The 14286-nt window shown below is 44.8% G+C and overlaps 1 pseudogene across 1 annotated transcript in view; it reads right to left on the bottom strand.

Annotated features, from left to right (window-relative positions):
- Positions 1-10586, bottom strand: part of LOC147444215 (proteasome subunit alpha type-4-like) — a 45026-nt pseudogene extending 34440 nt beyond the window's left edge. The window contains exon 1 of the transcript XR_015190034.1: positions 9738-10586. The product of XR_015190034.1 is annotated as a proteasome subunit alpha type-4-like (transcript). The remainder of the gene's footprint in view (positions 1-9737) is intronic.
- Between the last annotated feature and the right edge of the window lie 3700 nt (positions 10587-14286).

Raw genomic sequence — 14286 nt, 5'->3', positions numbered from 1 at the left:
AGTGATTCTCTCTCGTGTGTCGCGCCAGATTCAGGACTTGTGGTATCCAAGTTTGTTACACATATTGTGACAACTTTTGGTCGGGATCCATTAGAGATGAGATAGGTTTGCACTCAGTCATACCACATGCTTCCAACAGCTCTTCGACATAGCGCTACTGAGAGAGAACGATGTCCCCCTCTCTCTGCCATATCTCCAATCCAAGAAAGTAGTGAAGCAAGCCGAGATTTGTCATCTCAAACTCCTTAGCCAAGGTCTCTATACTACGGATGTGCTCAACATGACTGCTTGTAATCACAAGATCGTCCACGTGAGGATAATGAGAGTCGTTAATCCTCCCTCACTATAATTATACAAATTTGGGTATGCAGAAGGACGACGAAAGGAGTGTCATAGAAAGAAAGAGTTTATCTTCTGGTACCATGCTTGAGAGGCCTTCCACAACCTACAAGCCATGTCATTGAAATCTGGATCCAAGAACCTTGGAGGTTGCTCCATATACACCTCCTCTTAGTCATCATTGAGAAAAGCCAAGACAACATCCATCTGATAAACAAGCCACCAGGCAAGGGCAAACCTTGTCCAAATGGTCGCCATCCTTGCAATCCGTGCAAAGGTCTTGTCGTAGTCCACACCATGTCTCTGAGAGAAGCCCTTGGCAACGAGTCGTGCCTTGTGCTTATCCAAAGAACCATCAAATTTGTACTTGGTCTTGTAGATCCATTTGACACCAATCACCTTCCGCTTGGCACGTCGCGGAACCAACTCCCAAGTGTTATTCTTCTTGATTAAATCAGGCTCGTTTTGCAAGGCCAACTTCCACTTTGGTTACGAAAGTACCTCCTCAACTCTCACAGGGTCCCTATCCTTGATCATTGTAGACATAAAAGCATAGTTCACCTAAATTAAAATCCCATCGGTCTCAGCATCCCAAGTCATTGAGAGTGTCGCGTCGTACCGGCATCATGCCAATATGGGGGAAAATCTAAACTAGTTGCAACTCGCAAGGTCTCCAATAGCCACTTTGGTAACTTGTCTGACTTGCCCTCTGTAGAGGGAGCTACTTGTACATCTGGCTCTACCTCTACACAATGGTGAGACCCACTATCATCTAAATCATTTGGCATGGGAGCATTCTCCTCCGGAGCCCGAGGGACAAGAATAGGAGAAGAGGATTCATCGACCTCAAGAAAAGCATCATCATCAAGATCACCAAGTATCGGCAAGTTTGGGGTAGTCGTGGAAGACTTGGGAGAGGAAACCCCACAAAAGGATTATGCTCATGGAAAACCACGTCACGGCTGAGTACAACATCTTTCTTCTCTAGATCATAGAGTCGATATCCCTCAGAAAGACTATTGCAGCAGTCAAAGAACACCCTGTTGGACTTGGGGTCAAACTTCCCTCTCTGCTTCTTCGGTACATGGACGTATGCATCGCTCCTAGACATCTGAAAATGAGAGACATCAGGCTTTCTACCAAAATAAGCCTCACACAGAGTCTTCCCTCAAACTCGAGAGGTGGGAGATCGGTTTATAGTGTGAACTGCCATTGCAACTGCCTCCGCCCACAAAGACTTCGGCAAAACTCACTACTCAAGCATAGTCTGTCACCAACATGTGACTACTATCTATCCTTTTTGTTGATTTCTTTCTTATTATTTATTTACTTTCACTTTTTGGAAACACCCCTCGGGAAATCTAACTGCCCTGCATTGCATAGCTAGTGTGGAACTGTCCAGAGGGAGTCCAAGCCTGAGGGCAAGAGAGCACTAAGGTTGGACAAGGACTATGGTTAGCCAAGTGGGGTCATTGACTAGCCAAAGTGGAATCCTTTGCTACAGAGGCTACATTTCAGTTCTGGATGTGGCCGCAGTGTACAAAGAGGGTCGGATGACCTAGAAAGATACAATGGCAGCATCTCCTAAAATTTAGGGAACTGCTATTTTGGGACCTGAAAATGTGTTGACGTCATTACCTCCGGAATGACAAGGGGAACATTTTCTTACTCTACCGTGAAGTCAATTGGGCAACCGGTTGGGATATTTTTAGACAGCAACCCCGAAACGGAAAAATGCTTATAAATGTGCCAAGTGGCACCTTCTGGTGCACTTGCCTCATGCAACAAGAAGTGGCGCTGAATTTAGGAGGGAGAGAGCCTCATTTTCAGATTTGTCACAGGTTAAGAGCTATGGAGTGCTTGCTTTCCCTCTTATGCACAGTGCGGTGCCAGGAGTGATGCCCTGCACGCTACGCACTTCCCTCTCTCTCCCCTTTGGCAGTATGTTATGCCCCTCTAGTGGGCTCTTCATTTGACCAATGTACAGTTGTGTGGGTTCATGCGCGATTGCTGAGGCAAGAGCCTCTTGCACAGGTACTGGATTAGCTAGCGGCTAATCCCCCCGCAGGTACAGGTGAATTCGGAGAGGTTTCACGCCAGAAATCTCGTTCGATTCAAAGGGCAAGTAGCCCTACAAGTGCGGGAGCTCGAGGACTTGCTACGGATGCGACCGGCACACGAAACGGAGCCCGAAACAGTAAATTACAGCCTGCTGTGTATTTTTGCAGGTTTAGGGTTTTGGCCCTAAACGGACCCTAATACCCCCAGGAGGTTCGGGGACGCAAGGGGACCGCTGTACAGGTGATCTGGCGCATTTTCGGGGCTGAAAACAGAGAATTCAGCGTGCTGCAGATTCTCGCCAGGTTTTGCAAAGTGCGCGTATGCGTCGGGAAAGTCAGTAAATGCGTGGGAATACTGACTGTGAAGGGTTCTAGTACAGTTATGCTGCCGAAATCGGGCTGGAACAGTGGAAATTCAGCCGAGTTTGTGCGGGGCAGCCTGTAGGGAACCACAGCGTTTATTCCCTCTTTTGAACAATAAAGAAATACCGAAAGGGGCCCCTAAGTTAGGGGCCAATCTGGTGTCCGTCTACTCATACAGGTGCAATCTAGCAGCCTGTATCCCTCTCCCCTTTGTGGTGTCTTGAAAGTACAAGTAAAATAGACGACTAATAATGGGTGAAAGCTAAATCAAGGTTTGAAGTAAAGTCTACCGCCCTTTTTGGATTGAACAGGCCGGTTACATGGTTCCATCGACGGGATTAAATCACTTTTTCCCATAGAAGTGAGCCTTGGTCAGTTTTGGGCTTGAAGACACAGGGGATCATAGACCAGACACAGGGAATTGCAATTATGGCTGACAGACCAGATGATGTGACTGAAGAGGTTTCCTCTTCATAGGGTCAACAGACACATGAAGTGGGTGAGTCCTCAAGACCACCACAGACAGATGACGATATATTCAGGACCCAGTTGGCTACTGTTGTGGCTATGTTCACACAAGTAATGTAGAACCCGAGGTTTTTAGCCTTTCTGCAACCTCCTGTTCCGTCTCAGCAAGTTGGGTCACTGGATCATATTCAAAAGCAAGTTAAGGCTCGAGCAAAGGTGATTCATACTGCACAGTCAATGGAAACACCTATACACTTGACGGAGAACATGCAGTCTCCACAACCTATGCCTAAGGTGCAAGAACAGGTGGCTGAGATGCCAGTCTTTCAGGCTGTACCAGTTCAGCCCGCCACCTTTCAGCAGCCTATAGCTGGTTCTAATGGGCAAGGAAGCAACCTACAGGCTATGCAACAGGTCTTCCCACCACCTTCAGTACACCCTGGCTATTTTGGAGGTGGATCAGTATTCCAGAGCATGGCTGGTCATGCACCTGGAAATCAGTTTTACACGCTAGGAACAATGTTTGGGGGTGCTCAAACGATGATGCCTAACCCCATGTACACTGTCATGGGTATGCAACCAGGGTTTCAGAGCACTCAGGGCCAATTTGGGATGCCACAAGCAAATTTTGGTATGGCTAGAATTACAAATCAGCAGCCAAATATGGCATTTTCAGGTCAAGTTAATAGCGGCCAAGGAACACAGATGAACCCTAATAGTGTTCCCATGTTTCAGTCACTTCCATATGACAATTTAACGCCGCTGGAGAGGCCAACTCCGTACAAAGAAGGTGGCAAAGGTGTGACATTCACGACCTTTACAGGGTTTGATGACAGGAAGAAGGCTCTCTCATTCCTCCAGCAGTTTGACAAGGCCTATGCAGGGGGAAACTTTACAGAGGCTTCAAAGGTCCGCAAGGCAGCCACTTTCTTGACAGGGAATGCGGGACAATGGTGGACAACTTTATTGCTTCAAGGGCAAGCTCCGTCCACATGGATTTACTTCAAGCAGATTTTTGCAGCAGCATGGTTATCTGATGACTTTGAAGCAGATGTCATGACAGAATGGCACCAGCTTAATGCTGCCACTTGCAGAAATCTGGATGATTACAATCGGAAGTTTTGGAAAGCTCTACTTCCAGTAACTTCCTATAGGTTTGTGCCATTGACAGAACTGATTGAAAAATACTGTTGTGGCCTACCCAAAGGATTGAGAAAATACTGCACGAAGACAAAAGTCACTACTTTGACGCAGCTCATCGAGGTAGCAAACACTGGCAATGGTTTGCTCAAGGGAGAAGATTGTGAATTTAACACTGGCGTCAAGGCAAGATCAAGCAAGAAAAATTCAGCCAAGAAGCACGTTCCCAATGAGGCTCCTAAAGGGACTCAGGAGTCAGCAAACGCAGGGAAAGATAAAGCTACGGCTGAATCAGAAAAGGGACCAGCGAAGAAATGGAAAAGACGTTTTCCTCGCAAGTCAGAAGAGCAAAAGAAGGTCCTGAGGACAGAAAACAAATGCTTTATATGTGAGCAGCCTGGCCACATTGCTTACAACTGTCCTACAAAGAAAAGGCTAGCTGATTCTGATGACAAGGAAGACGAGAAAGGAAAGAAGCCCATGGCTGGTCTAGTGCCAGATATGGTGGGCGACAAGCCAAATTCAGATGCAAGTGAGCTTTGCAGAGCATGGGGAAAGGTCAGGGATCAAACAGTGCTTATCTTCTTTGATCCAGGTGCCAAAGCCAACTTCATTTCCCCAGAATTGGCTTCAAAGTTGGGAATCAAACCTGAAGAGATGGGGTATACAGCAGAGGCAGGTTTGGCATGTCCTGGCCATACAGAGGCTGTGACACCCATCATTGGAAAGTTGCGTCTACATATCCAGTCCTATGTAGATGCTGAAGAATTTTACATCATGCCACTGGACGGATGTGATGTGTTGTTAGATATCCCTTGGTTGTTTCATGTACAGGGAATCATAGATGCCTACAACAAAAAGATCACTGTACAGAGCAGGGGAAAGACTCACATTCTGGATGTAAAGCTTAAAGGGGAGTCTATTCCTACTGTATCAGCTTCTGCTATTACTTCTGTGATGAAAAAGCATCTTTCTGCGTACTTGGTTTTTGCACGTGAAGTGTCAGATTGTGATGAATCAAATTTATCTGTGCTAGATAAAGAAAGGTCAATGTTTTTACAACAATATAGTGACTGTTTTTCCGATTCATTACCGTCTCAATTACCGCCAGAGAGACCCGAGGACCATGCGATAGATTTGGTGCCACGCAATAGCCCACCAAATAAGCCTCCGTACAGGGTTAGTGCGGCTCAGCAGAAAGAGATAATGGGCCAAGTACAGGAGCTGTTAGAAAAGGGGCTGATTCAGCCCAGTTCATCTCCATTCTGTTCTCCAGTGTTGTTGGTGCAGAAAAAGGATGGCTCATGGCGTATGTGCATCGACTACCGTGCATTGAACAAGAATACCATCAAGAATAGGTTCCCTATACCTAGAATTGATGATATTATGGACAAATTAGAAGGAGCAACTATGTTTAGCAGGATAGATCTAAAGAGTGGGTACCATCAAATCCGCATTAGATCAGAGGATGTGCACAAGACCGCTTTTAGAACGATGTTTGGCCTTTACGAATTTTTAGTGATGCCCTTTGGTCTCACAAATGCTCCTGCTACGTTCAATAGGATGATGGACTGAATTTTCCGTCCACACCAGCAGTTTGTTGGTACATTCTTTGATGACATGATAGTCTACTCAAAGAATGAAGAGGAGCATAGGCATCACTTGGCCATTGTGTTCAAAGAGCTACGCAGTCATAGGTTGCTCATCCATGCAAAGAAAAGTGAGTTTTTTCTGGAAGAGATTCACTTTCTGGGACACATTGTCTCAAAGGATGGTGTCAGAATGGATCCTGCAAAAGTTGAAGCAATCAAGTCATGGCCAAAGGGGGGTATGTCACCAGCATGTGACTACTATCTATCCTTTTTGTTGATTTCTTTCTTATTATTTATTTACTTTCACTTTTTGGAAACACCCCTCGGGAAATCTAGCTGCCCTGCATTGCATAGCTAGTGTGGAACTGTCCAGAGGGAGTCCAGGCCTGAGGGCAAGAGAGCACTAAGGTTGGACAAGGACTATGGTTAGCCAAGTGGGGTCATTGACTAGCCAGAGTGGAATCCTTTGCTACAGAGGCTACATTTCAGTTCTGGATGTGGCCGCAGTGTACAAAGAGGGTCGGATGACCTAGAAAGATACAATGGCAGCATCTCCTAAAATTTAGGGAACTGCTATTTTGGGACCTGAAAATGTGTTGACGTCATTACCTCCGGAATGACAAGGGGAACATTTTCTTACTCTGCCGTGAAGTCAATTGGGCAACCGGTTGAGATATTTTTAGACGGCAACCCCGAAACGGGAAAATGCTTATAAATGTGCCAAGTGGCACCTTCTGGTGCACTTGCCGCATGCAACAAGTGGCGCTGAATTTAGGAGGGAGAGAGCCTCATTTTCAGATTTGTCACAGGTTAAGAGCTATGGAGTGCTTGCTTTCCCTCTTATGCACAGTGCGGTGCCAGGAGTGATACCCTGCACGCTACGCACTGCCCTCTCTCTCCCCTTTGGCAGTATGTTATGCCCCTCTAGTGGGCTCTTCATTTGACCAATGTACAGTTGTGTGGGTTCATGCGCGATTGCCGAGGCAAGAGCCTCTTGCACAGGTACTGGATTAGCTAGCGGCTAATCCCCCCGCAGGTACAGGTGAATTCGGAGAGGTTTCACGCCAAAAATCTCGTTCGATTCAAAGGGCAAGTAGCCCTACAGGTGCGGGAGCTCGAGGACTTGCTACGGATGCGACCGGCACGCGAAACGGAGCCCGAAACAGTAAATTACAGCCTGCTGTGTATTTTTGCAGGTTTAGGATTTTGGCCCTAAACGGACCCTAATACCCCCAAGACGTTCGGGGACGCAAGGGGACCGCTGTACAGGTGATCTGGCGCATTTTCGGGGCTGAAAACAGAGAATTCAGCGTGCTGCAGATTCTCGCCAGGTTTTGCAAAGTGCGCGTATGCGTCGGGAAAGTCAATAAATGCGTGGGAATACTGACTGTGAAGGGTTCTAGTACAGTTATGCTGCCGAAATCCGGCTGGATCAGTGGAAATTCAGCCGAGTTTGTGCGGGGCAGCTTGTAGGGAACCACAGCGTTTATTCCCTCTTTTGAACAATAAAGAAATACCGAAAGGGGCGCCTAAGTTAGGGGCCAATCTGGTGTCCGTCTACTCATACAGGTGCAATCTAGCAGCCTGTATCCCTCTCCCCTTTGTTGTGTCTTGAAAGTACAGGTAAAATAGACGACTAATAATGGGTGAAAGCTAAATCAAGGTTTGAAGTAAAGTCTACCGCCCTTTTTGGATTGAACAGGCCGGTTACAGTCCGCGCCATCTCAACCATTGTCCTATTCTTCCACTCCACAACTCCATTCTCTGAGGGAAATCTGGTATTCGCAAGGTCTTGCTTGAGGCCATGGTCCGCACAAAACTGAATGAATGCTTTGGAAGTAAACTCTCCACCTTTGTCCAATCAAATTGTCTTCAAAACTTCATTGCTCTCCTCCTCCACAAGCACGCGAATTCTTGAAAAGATCAAATGCATCTGACTTGTGCTCTAGAAAATATACCAAGTACGGCAGTTGAATCATCCACCAGCAACATGAAATAAGGAGATATGCCCGCGGAAGGAGTCTCCATAGGTCCACAAAGGTCGGTGTGCACCAACTCCAAAACCACAGTAGCTCAGCATGTAGAGTACTTCTGAATAGCCTCTCTATGTTGCTTCCCACGAATGAAAGTATTGCTTTTCCCATGCTTATTGCCAACATTGATAAGCCTTTGTGGGAGTGGCAATCACTAAAGAAAGAGCAAGGAGTCTCTAGAGACCATTCTCCCCTCTACCCCCTCTGACCTCTTTGCCAGAGTCTCGATCCCAGAGTCTCGATCCCGCATGGACACTGCATCCTCTGTGAAAATCACCTCCATGCCTAACTTGCACACCTTGCGCACAGACATAAGATGAAAACCCAGCTTCGGAGCATAAAGAACCTTGGAGGTATGCATACCCCGTCTGCCATCTAGAATCAACTCTATGGAACCCCACTGTGACTCACCGTAACTCTGTCAATTCAATCCAGTGTCAAAGTCTCGTCAAGTTGTGCCTCCAACTCATCTTCATCAACCTGCCTTTCCTCCTTTGAGTTGCGATTGACTTCGGAAACAATATCCTTCCGGACTATTGTCTAGTTACTTCCTTGTTCTTTGTCGGATTCACTCTTAAAATCCATGACGGGTGACATACAGGACCCTCCATGGAAAAGGAATCGAGAACTATAGTTGAGACATGAAGAGCGCAATTCAATTCCAAATACCTTAGACCCAAATTTTGGTGCCCCTTTCGGTACTTCTCTTTATATTAATAAAGTCACAAAGTACAACTATCAAAGAGTCGCTTTGCAACAGTGCAACCATGCACTAATCTCCAAAGGTTTCCCGAGGGCACACGTATGTAGGCACTTAAGCCCCAAAAGCAATTGGTACAAAAGCATGGCACGTAAAAGCCACGTTTACTTAAATATTGTATGTCGCCAAAAAGCTTTGCCACAACAACAACCCCCCACGTCAACACTGTAAGGCAATGCTACGTCAGCTTGTATAGCCCGTGATTTCCACTATAGAATCCAACACAATTCCCACGTTTGAATTCTCTCTATCTTCCTCTGTCCGATTGCAGGTGCAGCCACATCACCACCATGGTGGTCAACTTTTGTACATTTTATCGTGAGGCTATGCCCTTAAGTTGTTTATTCCAATACAAGATTTTCTCTTGGGGAAAAAACAAGGAACCTCTTTGCATTTGGAAAGAGAAAAACCGTTTTTAGAGAAAGGATTGCTCTGTTTCTCAAGAAAGAAAATTTATACAGATTCTAGAGAGAGAAAATATGCTAGAAAAGAGAGAATGAAAACTTCACACTCGGAGAGAAAGAAGGAGAGAGAGAGAGAACCGGTACTCTCTAAAGCGAGGAGAGAGAATCCAGAGAGAGAAAATCACTACATGGCTCTAGAGGATTCTTACCTTGACCAAGATTTAGGAATGAATCACCTCTGTAGAGAGAGAGTACTTGCAACTAAAAACGGACACAATGATCAGTTGCGTCTTTGACCTCGACACAAAATCCCTAACCCTACAACCCATCACACCTAGCATGGGATATTGTTTCAAGGTCTAAATACTTCTATGTATTTGCCTTCAGATTGCAACTATGCTTCCAAATCCTAACCACATATTGAGGAAAAAGCATTTTAGAACATTTTTGCAAAAACACTACACATGTTGAAGTTTGCTACTATTCAATAAATGAGAAATTCGTATAATTTTATGAAAACTCATCCAAAGCTGTTGAGTTGAAGTGAAGTAACAACAGAAACCCACAACGGGACACACCTATATCCTGATGAAGGTGACCGATCACCTCAAGATTCTTCAGGTTTAGCTTGTGTGATGCCAAACTTCACCAGCAACTTGTTGAGCTCATCAGGCGAGCAAACCTCGTACTTTACTATGCCTTGCGGGGACAAGCTTACCTCGGCAACTTCAAGCTTCTCTAATGAGAGGCTGGTGCTATCCATAGTCTTGCTGAGCACTTTAAGGGCAAGTTGCACTGCTTCCTCACGTGTAATGTCATCTTTATAATCCTGTTTGAGCATGGATTGTGCAGCCTGATTGTTGGCCCCAATAGGGCAGCCTTCCAACCACCATAGTTACCACTTGGATCACTCATGTAAAGTTGGAAGCCAAAGTTCTTGTCATATCCAGCGAAAAGGAAGGAGACCCCAAAGGGGCGGAGGCCACCAAACTGTGTGTAGCGTCTGAAAGAGACTGGACAAGTTGTTCCACAGGCATGGGCTCTTGATAAGCGAAAGTGTACCTTTGAGCTTGCAGACGAGCTGTGTTAATCAGGATGTTGGCATCCGCAGTGATGCCCGCGACAGCACAAGCAACATGGTCGTCTATCTTGTACATTTTCTCTGTAGACTTTGAAGCCGCGAGAAGCTTGGAGGTTACCCGCTTCTCTCCTGCCAGAACGACGCCAATCTTTGGCAATGGCTGCCCCTGCATTTCCTATGGCCTCCATGGCATACTCTACCTGATACAAGCGCCCCTCTGGAGAGAAGATCGTGGTCCTGCTATCACATCGGCGAGACATTGCTGCTGTTGCTTCTGCTTCGACGCAAAGTCGCTTCCTTCACCAAGAGACTGGAAAATGGCAAAAAATATTTGCCAAGCATTAGAAAGTGAAGTGGAGATGTTATAAGAAGAAGGGAAAATTACCAAAATACAACCTCTAATTTGTGGAAATTCCCAAAATAGCCTTCAAGTTTCAAAAATTCCCAATGTACCCCTCCCATTTTGTCAAATTTTCCCAAAATGCCCTTCAAATTTTCCAAAATTCCCAAGATACCCTTGGGTTGTGAGAGTAAATTTATCCAAAGATAAAAAATTTGTAGCTTTTCATAAGAAGACTGATTGTCTATCAGTACAAGATACTAAAACTAGAATTTGAGCTGGTTATGTAGGCTTTGGAGATGAATTGCTTCATTACTTTTAGACATAATTGTCTTTCTTTGGGAGGTAATTTGTGACAAATTACATGCTAAGCACTAAACAACGGATCTCCATTGTCAAAAAAGAATAAAGATTAGGAAATCGTGAACAATCCAACTAAAATAGATACAAGGGTATTTTGTGAATTTCCACAAATTAGAGGGGTATTTTGGTAATTTTCCCTAAGAATACAATCAACCTTAAGCAATTCTTTTTTTTCGCCATACTCACAATTGTAAGTGGAGATGTTATATTAACTCAAAGAAGAATATACAATCAACCTCAAGCATTGCTTAAGCCTTGAGAGGACAATGTATCCAAAAGGGGGCGTGAAAAGAGACACAATAGAGCTTGACAAATAACTGCTAAGGATTACTCAAAAAGCTGATGCAACTAAGTGCATGATTCCATTCTTTGGCATCGGCGGTAACCCCTCTCTTTGATCCTACAATAGAGATAAGCTCATTGCTCTCACTCAACGCCTGATTGAACTGAGCTACGATTTTATTTTTTTTAAAGACGCAAAGGTTCTAGGCTTTCCATACATGTTTCAAATAACAATATCTGGTGATTTGGGTGCATACCAAAATGGCTTGGCTCTACCATCTACACCCTCTCAGGATGACGTTGATTGTGTAGAAGATGTTCTTTCGCACCCATTTGTAAATTTTGGCGGCTATACCTCGTGCGGCGGGGCAATTTTTGAACAAATGGAGGGGATCCTCCAAGGCTGACCTACAACCAAAGCATGTGTCAGTGCCAATCCCTCTAGCGTAGACCTTGTTTCCAGTGGGGATGGCTCCCTATAGCACCTTCCATAAAAATGTCTTCATATAGGCTGACCATTTGCACTCCCAAATGGCATTAACACACTTCCGCCACCAACGCTCTCCAAGCCAATTTTCCTTCCATATCTCAATGATTGGCACAAACCAATCAACTTTAAAAATCAACTTGTTGTTTCTTGGGTCTTGGGGAGTGTAAATACTCTGTCATTTGGCCAATGCTAGGCTTTCCAATCTATCTATGAATTGGTCACAAGGGTTGGGTTGTTACTTGCTCCACATCCTTCCAACAAAGGTTTCTATCATCCCAGAGATGTGAAAGGTTGGACATCTCTTTGTTACTCACCTTTCGTGCAACTTCCCTCCAAACAGGGCTTAGGGATCCCCTTCCAAGTTTTAAGAGCCAAGGGGATCTCTCCATTCCAAAGACGAAGCTGCTCTGTTACACTTTCGTGCAATTTATTGTGCTTCCCCCCAACTTCAGGAGTGTCCAACTAGGCGCCATAATTTTATCACGTACCTTAGCCTCCTTCCATATGCCTCTTGGAGATATAAGCTCCGTCGTATTAATCATGTCCCAAGCCATGACCGCCCATTCTTGGCTTTGAGTAGTTAGTGAGAGAACTAGTTTTGTCCTCATGGCTTCTGCATGCAGCACAAAGTCCAAAACCCTAAGGTTGTCTTGATCCTTGGGTCTCACCACCCATTCCCATTTCGCCCATTTCCATGGGTCTGGTCTTTTGTGTTGTTCTTCCACAAGAATCGATTTCAGAAATTCTTTCCAATTACATCCATTTTTATAATCGATGACATGAATGAGGTGTATGGGATCATGAAGGCGTTAATCACAGTGACTGTGCTATGGAAAGGGAGGAGCATGTAACCACACCTTCTCATTTTACTATGAATCTTGTTCATTACCCAATCAAATGTTTGCTTATCAAACATTTTCACCCCAAGAGGAGCTCAAGGTTGTTAGAGCCTGATCTGTCTTTGAACTGTAATTAAGATCTTCACTTTTAAACCTTAGGGACATCTTTACCAAGTACTTATATTTTGGGTAGTTATATGAATACTGGGAATGTTTCATGGCGTGAGGCGGTTTTTTGGGATGTACCCGTCGATGCAGTTCGCTATCTTCTGACTCTGTATTGTTGTTTTGTTCGCATGTTTGATGATGAGTATGAATAACAGTGATGGCAGTACCTTCCTCTCTATTATGGTGTTTCATGTTAATATACTTTGCAGTTATGTGTGTCAATGATCAGTTTACTGTACTTGCTTCCCTGTAAACTGCATGTTTCTGCATTGAATACATGTTAGGGTTGTATGCCCCTAACATTTGGCGATCCTGCTATTCGTTCAAATTCAGCCTGAACCATATGGTACTCAGGAATGCAGCAAGGAACTGACCTGTTGGCTGACATTGACCACTTGCGGGAATTTTCAAATTGGACAACCTCACAGGAAGAGTCTAATGATTATGCAATACAGTTCTTGGAAGAGTTCTTTCCGAAACTGCCAGGGGAAATTAGAATTGCAATTGTTGACAAGGTAGTTACATCATGGTTACCTTTTGGGGCATGCAATTTACCTTCATGTTACAGTTTGTATAAAAGGAGAGGGTTAGCACAATATTTAACACAAAGAAGCAGAAGCAATGCATGAGTGGATCAGGGCAAGGGTCCAATGTACCACAACACTCATATGACACAAGGTTTAGATTGAGGAGAGAATTCTCTGCAAGGGGAAAGCATCAAGAAGAGTTTGGTAGTGATGACCAAAAAGAACCTGTAAGGAGGGTTGCTACAAGAGTAGATATTGTTGGGGCAGGGGCTAAACTGCAAGAACCTAAACACAGGCTATAGGAGACCCCACCTGCAAACCAAGAAGGCCAACAAACAACTCATCCCACAGCAAAACCCACTTTTGGGGCCATTGGTCAATGTATTGTTAGCCCAAACATTTTGAAGTCTTTGTGCAGTCCTAGTGTGTTCACACACATCACTACCACATGTATATGGTAACAGACTTGAGGTTGTTTTATGTTAAAACCACTAATAGGTTGATAAAAAGACAATTTGACATCATCATCACTAAGGTAATCGTCAAACTAAAGAGCTCGGTCTGCTCAGAATTTTGATTTGGGCTCATTTCGGCCTCCGTTTCCACTACGGGCAGTACTGCACAGGTTATTTCGTCATTTTGTGCAGATTTTCTGTCAGTGCCGTTTTCTGCATAACAGGTGCCTTATAGTCTTCTACGGTTTGTGCTATATAGCACAAGTTGTTCTCGCTCCATTTCTCCTATTTTCGGGCAGTTTTCACATCAGGTGCAGCATTTACCATGGCTGACAACAACAACACAGATGTGTTCAAGATGTTTGCTGCTGAGGACAGGTTGGATGGGGACAACTACCCTATGTGGGCTTATATGATGCAACACGTTCTTGTGTCAAAAGGTGTCTGGAACATTGTGCAGGGCATTGATGTACGTCCTGGTTCTGAAGATGTAGGCGATATTGAGGATGTTGCAGGTCTTGCTGCAAGGATTGCAGCTGTTAGAGTTGTTTTGCCTACAGCAGAACAAGCTCGTTGGGATGT

The sequence above is a fragment of the Adiantum capillus-veneris genome, chromosome 13 (genome assembly GCF_014529385.1).
Source record: "Adiantum capillus-veneris isolate H3 chromosome 13, ASM1452938v2, whole genome shotgun sequence".
Classification (NCBI taxonomy): Eukaryota; Viridiplantae; Streptophyta; class Polypodiopsida; order Polypodiales; family Pteridaceae; genus Adiantum; species Adiantum capillus-veneris.
This window is presented reverse-complemented; position numbering and strand designations above follow the sequence as displayed.